The following is an 8,091-nucleotide window of genomic DNA, read 5'->3' on the forward strand; positions in this document are numbered from 1 at the left end:
CCATAAGATCAGGACCCGAGCCAAAGTCAAGAGTCATACACTCAACTGACTGAGCCACCCAGGCACTCCAACCACTGATCTTTCTACTGTCTCTGTAATTTTGCTTTTTCTAGAATGTCATATAGCTGGAATCATATGTAGCCTTTTCAGATTAGCTTCTTTCTTCAGTAATATGCACTTAATGTTCCTCCATGTCTTTTCATGGCTTGATAGTTCATTTCTTTTTAGTGTTTAATAATATTCCATTGTCTGGATATACTGTGGTTAGTTATCCATTAACCTACTGAAGGACATCTTAGTTGTTTGCAAGTTTTGGCAATTGTGAATAAAACAGCTATAAAAAACTGTGTGCAGGTTTTTGTGTGGACATAACTTTTCAACTCATTTGAGTAAATAACAAAAAGTGCAATTCCCAGACCACGTGGTCAGAGAATGTTAAGTTTTGTAAGAAACTGCCAAACTGTCTTCCAAAGTGGCTGTACCATTTTGCATACCCATTAGCAATGAATGAGAGTTCCTGTTGTTTTATACCCTTGCCAATATTTGATGTTGTTAGTATTTTGGATTTTGGCCATTCTAATAGATATGTAGTAGTATCTCATTGTTATTTTAATTTGCAATTGTATAATGACATGATATTGATCTACTTTTCATACGCTTATTTGCCATCTGTATATCTTCTGGGGTGAAATTTCTACTCATGTTGTTGATCATTATTTAATTAGATTGCTCTAATGTAAGAATTTGATACATATTGTAAATAGATTAACACAAGCAAGCTAGTTAACATATCTGGTACCCCACAAATACAATAAGGTTTTTGTGTGTGGTGAAAATACTTAAGGTCAACTCTTAGATATGGGCTGTTTCACAAATTTGTATGTCATCCTGGCACAAAGGCCATGCTAATATTCTCTATATCATTCAATTTTTTTATATGTGTGTGCTGTCAAAGTTAGTACTTAAAGTTTATTTTCTCCGTACATTTTTACAGTTGTTCCAATGCCCTTTGTCGAAAAATATTCTCTATCTTGGGGTACCTGGGTGGCTCAGTTGGTTAAGTGTCCAACTCTTGATCTCGGTGCAGGTCATGACCTAACGGTTGGTAAGTTCACGGCCGCATAGGGCGCCAATGGCGTAGAGCCTGCTTGGTATTCTGTCTCCCTCTGACTTTGCCCCTCCCTTGCTTACTATGTCTCTCTCAAAATAAATACAAATAAACTTAAAAAAAATTCCCTATCTCATTGAATTGACTTGGCATCTTGGTAATATTCAGTTGACTGTATGTATATGGATCTATTTTTTATTTTACTATTCTTTCTCTCTACACACACACACACACACACTTATTACTATGTTGTATAATCCAGGCTGGATTCATTCTTATATTTTTATTATAATTTATATACATTATATTTATTATATCCATTTAAAAAATTCCACTTTAAGAAATTAAAATTAAAACATTTTCACAAAATATTGTGGGCCCTAGGCACTATGCCTAAGGATAATTGGACCTTGTATGAGTAAAGCTAGGTTCTGCACATGTAGCCCTGTCGGAAACTAGGTGCAGAGACCAATGAAACTCTCCTCAGGAGGATAGACAAGACTTGTAGACCCTGAGAGTAGCAAATATCTGGGAGCCTGTGGTAGTTTACTTTCAATGTTGTGTTCTCATTATATTATCCCTATGACTAAAGTCTTTTAAATATTATGATACTGACTTAGTTGGTTTATGGGGAGTTAAGGAAAATATCTTTCAGTCAGAGTTCTTAGTTATAAGCAACGAAAGCTACCTTTGGTTGAGTAGAAAAGGAGTTTTATTAAAGGGTATGAGGTAGTTCACAAAATGGTTGGGATATTTGGAACAGTAAGCCCAAGGCTAAGCGTTAGGAAGAATGCCCAAAACCATGTCGCATGAACAGGTCTAGTGAGGAAAATGTTGCCACCACCAGACACTAGAAGTTACAGTTTGCCCCACAGCAGTTCTGTGCTAGGAAAGCACTTGCAGTGTTATCAATACAATTATTAGCATCAATGTAGTATTTTTGCCACGAATTCAATCTTGAAGCCCCTTAGCACTGCTAGTGCAGAGTGAGAGACTGAATGTTTCATTAATACTTGTATAAAAACACTTTGCCACACAAAAGACCACCCAAAATATCTGAAAAACAGAAAGTCAAGAAAATAAGAATTCTCGGTTTCTCAAGACTGTCTCACAGAAACAAAAATACCACATAGTATATGTCCTCAAATGAGCTCATAGTTTTCTGAAGGGGATAAACATATGCACAGCTATTAGTAAAGGCATTTTCCTGGGTAATACAAGTGAAATGATAGGAGAGCAGAAAGAAGACCATTTCAAATAAGGAGCATTTGAACCTTAGATCTTGGAGAATAAGCAGGATTTGGGCAGGCAGGGAATGAAACATTCTATGATAGAGGGAACTAAATGGGCAGATAAGCAGAGCTAAATTGCAGGGCGTATTTGAAGTTAAAAATTTTTAAACTTTACAAATTGAATACTGATTTTAGTACAAGTAGTTGTATTTCTTTACAAACCAGTCTTCTCTGAACAATGACAGTTATCAACTGACAGTGCTGTGAACAGGGTAAAAGTAAAGGTACAGTTGGATTTTAGGAGAAGAGATGAGTTTCAGTTGTTTGAAGGGGGCAGAAGGCAGAAATCAAGGCTAAAGAGAATATATGTGGTGAGGAAATTGAAGGTACTTTAAATGAAAGAAATAGCCTATAATTAGAAGAAGCATTTCCGTGATAATGGTGTTTTTAATTCAGAAAATACTTCTGCATATCTGAAGAGACAGAATGAAAAGAGATTGTAGATGATGGAAAGAAGGGTAAATGAGGTGAGGAGGGTAGGGGAAGATCCTCCTGGGGGAGGATATAGGAAAGCAGAAGACTTTGGAAAGAGGAACACTTATTTATCTAAAATGTGAAGGAAAAAAGAAAATATAAAGATGTTTTAGAAATGGAAAAGAAGAAAGGCCACAGAGATCATTTACCAATCAATAACTTTGAGTTATTGAAGGCAAGAGGTTGAAGGTTAAATCATCTTTGGATAATGTGGAGTTTGTAGAAAGTAATCTTTTGTATGGCCTGTTCACTCTGTCCTGAATACTTTTTTCCTCATCACATGGTTTATCTCTCATCCTCTTCAAGTCACCTTCTCAATGAGCCCAACCCTCACACCATATTTAAAATCTTCACCTGCTCCCTGAGTACTGAACTCCCCTCCCCTCTCCTTTTTCTTTTTTTTCCATAGCTCTGATCACTTTAAATACACTATGTGATGTACTTGGTGTATTAGTTTTCTGTTATCTGTCACTTCCCACTAGAATGTAAGGCCACAGAACAAGAGATTTTTGTCTCTTGTTTATTTAGAATGATGTCTGGTGTTTAATGACTATTTGTTGAATGAATACATAGCAAAGTTAATGTTGAATTGAGGGAAAGAAAAAGGAAGAGACAGTTTTCAGAAGAGTTATAGTTGAAAATAGAACTGGTATTCAGTTGGCTTAAGCCACATTATTGTACTACTTTTTCAAAATATTGTCATCATTTTGTATCAGGTGGTAAACATCTGCCCAGGCAACCTGGCTTCTTTCCCAGGACCCTCAGTCAGCAATTAAAGGGTAAATCCAGGGTGCAGCTAAGAGCCTCTCTCAGACCCTGTTGTATCAGTTCAAGGTCAGTGCCTCTGCTATACTAGTTAAAATTTTTGAATATGTAGACAGTGTTAAGGAATCAGTGAAGAGATGACCTACAGGATTCCTGGGAAGGCCTACTGAGGTGAAAAGTGGAAATTTAAAGAAAGCCACGTCAAACAAAATTCCATGACTTCCTCCAGCAACAAGTCTCCAGCAATAATTCTCAAACACACAGAAAGTGACAATGGAGATGATCCAGAAAGGTTAGATGTGATAATGAAAGAGCACAGGCTAGAGATTTAAGGTACTGGGAGGGTGTTTCTTTGGGATGGTTGACAGTGGAATCCAGGTTAAGGGTAAAATGGCATTAGGAGACTAATGGGCTTGAGGATGTGGGAGGGCTCCAGTGATGACAGAACCCAGAATGGTGGGTCACCCTACTACCCAACTCATTTGAACTTTGGGGCTAAAAGAGCAGATACAGGGTCAACTTCAATAGTATGTTTTCTACTGTAATATAGAATGAGGACCTTGTTATTTTAATATTAAATTGAGACAGTACCTCTTTATCATGGATTGTCTTGACCATTATATGACATAGGATAGTCATGTATGACATGGAACTTGCCCTCAAGATGCTTGTCATCTAATGGGAGAGGCAAGACTGATATTCTTCAAACAACACATTCCACTTATAAGATTGTATATTATAGATTATAAATACAATTTGACTTCAAATTCTGTAAAGCCAATATAAAAACAGTGGGTATTGGGCAGCATCCAGTAGTCATCCACTGTTCTCTTAGACTCCATCATCAGGATGTACTATGGTTTTTAGCTTCCCTGGAGAATTCTGCATGCCAGTCAAAGTGTTACCTTAAGATTGTGTTGTAAAGTATGCAAATCCCTTTCAAATTTAATGCACGTTATCATTGCTGTGATTAGCACCTATAAAAGCTCCTGACCACCACTCCCATTCCAAATTTCCTCTTTATTTTTTAATTTTTATTTATATTTTTATTTTAGAGAGAGACAGCACGAGCAGGGGAGAAGGGCAGAAGGAGAAAGAGAGAATCCCACGCAGGCTTCATGCTCAGCATGCAGCCCACCGCGGGGCTCAATCCCACAACCGTGGGATCATGACCCAAGCCAAAATCAAGAGTCCGACGTTTAACCAACTGAGCCACCTAGGCACCCCCCAAATTTCCTCTTTAGAAAGAGAAGCTCTAATAATACTTGTCCTCTTGCCAAGTAACTATTTCTGCATCTTTCCTTTCACTTTTCAAGAGGTTTTGATTTGTTGTTTGTTTGAATGTTCTTAGCAATCTGTAAAATGCAGTTCCTGCTTTGATTTCTACTCAAATCACAACAGTAATCTGTGTGATTTTAATTTAATTTGTACCTAATTTTCAGTCTAGACACATGTTTGCCTTGCAATAACAGGTGATATCATCTCTACACAGGAATATGCTCTTAAAGCCAACTCTGGGTGAAAGTACAATATTTTTGTGAGAAACTATTGGAGTGAGACCGCTGCTTGTACTTGAGAGGTGAGGGTAAGAGGGGAATGCTCTATTTCTTCCTTGGCTTATTATAATTAGAGATATTTGTATTAAAATAGAATTACTGTTGCTTAAGTGTTGCTCAGCTCCTGCTGATCAGTTCTCACTCACTGGCACCATCCTTTGTGATATAATAGTTAGTTGCTGTGCAGATGATGATCATGTCATGGAGAAAAGAGACAGGAAAATAAATGAAGAATGAGCAGCAGGAGCAAAAGAACCGTGCCAAAAGCCAGAATTTCATCCAGTATAATTTTCTCTTGCCTTTTTAATGTATATGTTATATCATAAAGTTGGATGTATCAACCTAAATAATACAGTTCCAGGGTTAACGATGACTAAGAACAAACGGGAAATTTTTTTTAAAAGGCAAGATATAATGGTGTTATTCTATACAGAGACAAGATTAGGTTCAAGTTAAAGAAAATACAGTAATAAACCTATACTGTTGGGCCATCCTATCATAGTTTAGATAAATAATTAAGCTGTTTAGATAGTTCTCTTGCAGCCTAACTTCCAATGAGTTGTTGAGGTAACTTAGGCATCATTCAACAAGAAGGAAGCAGAATGCTGAGATAGAGAGTGGGGCTTTGTATCAAACAGAGCTGGATTGAATATCACTTAAAACACATTAATTTTTGGCAGGTCACTTATCTTTGAACTTCAATTTCATCAACTATAAAATTGGAACAAATTTGTAGGGTTGTTTTCTGGGCTATTAACTAGTATGGATTCAGATGGTCATACCAGCTGTTTAGAGCCAATGCCTGTTCTGATTGGTCATTGCATTTATTCTGATAGATCAGTGCCCATTCTCTACCAGTTATTAAATATTCTGAATGTCATCTATTGTTTATGAGGACAGAAGAGGCTATGCCGCAATAACAAATTGTGAAATCTCAGTGGTTTAACACAAAGACCAAGTTTTTGCTCACATAGATTCCAGTGTGGATCTGGCAGCTGTCCTCCCTCTTGTGACTAATGGCTCCTAGTCCAATATCATTATAACAGAAGAGGGATGGAGGAGGCATGCCTGTTTTTAACTTCCTTGACCCCAAAGAGACATTTGTCCTTTCTCTTTAGTCCAGTGGGCAGAACTAGTCATATGGCCGTAACCTATCTGCAGGGGAAGCTAGGAAATACAGAAGAAGTTATGGAGTCGTTGGTGAGCACCAAGTGTCTTGCCACATCACCCTTTGTGCTGGAGGGTTAGATGAGATAAAGGATTTCCCATTGTATCTGATGAGTTAGCTCATACCACAAAAGCTGATCCCGGTTTAAGGGTTGATGTGAATGAGATTATTTTCACTTTCACCTGAAGCCAAAAAAAGAAACAGATGCAAGGATGCACATGGAATTGATCGAGGATATAGGATAGTGCGTGTTGAATACAGCATCCCAGTGTCTCCTCCTGCTTTGCTCCTTATGGAAGCATGTTTCTGCTTCAGCAGCCTCAGCAGCCCATGTCGGGGAGGAATTTGTCAGGTCTGAGGAGCCCAGACCAGAGGTTTCCTGCCTTTCCATTACTTTAGGCTGACTTTTGGATAGTGGTAGTGTGGAGCAAGAAGGGAAGAAATAAACATACAAGGGACCATCCTATTAGCGTAAAATAATTTATTGCTGAGCCATAGCTGTCTATTACGTGATTTATTCTTTACTGCATCTTTGGGGCTGCATTAATAAGGATTTCCTGAGTTCATACTTCATGTCTGTGCTATAGGGGGATACTAAAGAAAAAGAAAACCTAGTCTCTTCTCCTAAGGACTTTATAATCTAATTGAAGATACTAAGTCACTATCAGTAAACAAGACAGTAAGTGGCAAAATTATACCTATGAAGGAAGAACAATTTAAAAATAGGGCATCATTTAATAAGATGTTGATTGTGAGGTACAAATGACAAAAAAAAAAATGAACAAAAGAGAATAATTACTAGGAAAGTTAGTAGAAGTCAGGCAGCATTAATTCTCCATGGACAGTTAAAGAATATTTCAGCTTAGTTCAGGTACCAAAGCCAAGAAGTGCAAAATATTTCAGATCACATTTAGCAATAGAACTGGTTTGGGAGGCTGAAAAAATTTCAGCTGGTTGCTCTGGACAAGGTGCTACCAGGAGTAGCCTGGATGCTGTGGGAATGGAATGCACATGAGATTTACCCAGGGGCTTCCCAGAAATGCCTGGGGAAGACTGGGGAGACACAGCAGAGGTCTTGCAGTTACCCAGCAAGGGGCTAATGAGAAAGAAAAGTCTGGCATGAATATATTCATACCAATAGGTTGTAGAACTATTTGAATTATACTATAATTACAATAATTATCTGTATATAATTTCAATCTTAATCTTAAATTGTAAGCATTTCCCCATATTCAGAAATAATATTTAAAACATAATTTGTAATGGACAGAAAAGAATAATTCTGAAGTGTTAGATAATGTGTGTTTAGAAACATACATTCTTTCATTTAATTTTCATAATATCTATGTGGAGTAGGTCCTATTGTCATTACTTTACAGATGAAAAATCTGAGTCTAGGAGATATTAAAGTCACACAGCAAGTATCTAATGGAGTTAGGATTAAACCTTAGTTTGTCTGATTTGAAAGCCTATCCTGTAACTAGTATATTATATTGCCTTTCCTTTTGTGTGCCATCATGTCAATATGCCAATTAATAAAATGACCTATTGTTAAATACGTAAGTTGTTTCAAGGATTTTTTTGTATCAACAATCTATGGTAAACATCCTTACACATAAATTTTGTACATCCTTACTACACCTGAATCTCTTTAACAGTGTATATTTCTACAGTACGAACTCCTTAAAGAAGAAATACTGGTCAATTAAGAGTTTAAACATTTTAAAG

General features: G+C 37.1%; 1 non-coding gene across 1 annotated transcript; it reads right to left on the bottom strand.

Annotated features, from left to right (window-relative positions):
- Nucleotides 1-852: 852 nt before the first annotated feature.
- On the bottom strand, nt 853-962 carry LOC125918489 (U6 spliceosomal RNA). Its single transcript, XR_007456458.1, has one exon. It is a non-coding gene; the product is annotated as a U6 spliceosomal RNA (small nuclear RNA).
- Nucleotides 963-8,091: the final 7,129 nt, after the last annotated feature.

Source organism: Panthera uncia, unplaced genomic scaffold, assembly GCF_023721935.1.
Source record: "Panthera uncia isolate 11264 unplaced genomic scaffold, Puncia_PCG_1.0 HiC_scaffold_880, whole genome shotgun sequence".
Taxonomy (NCBI): domain Eukaryota; kingdom Metazoa; phylum Chordata; class Mammalia; order Carnivora; family Felidae; genus Panthera; species Panthera uncia.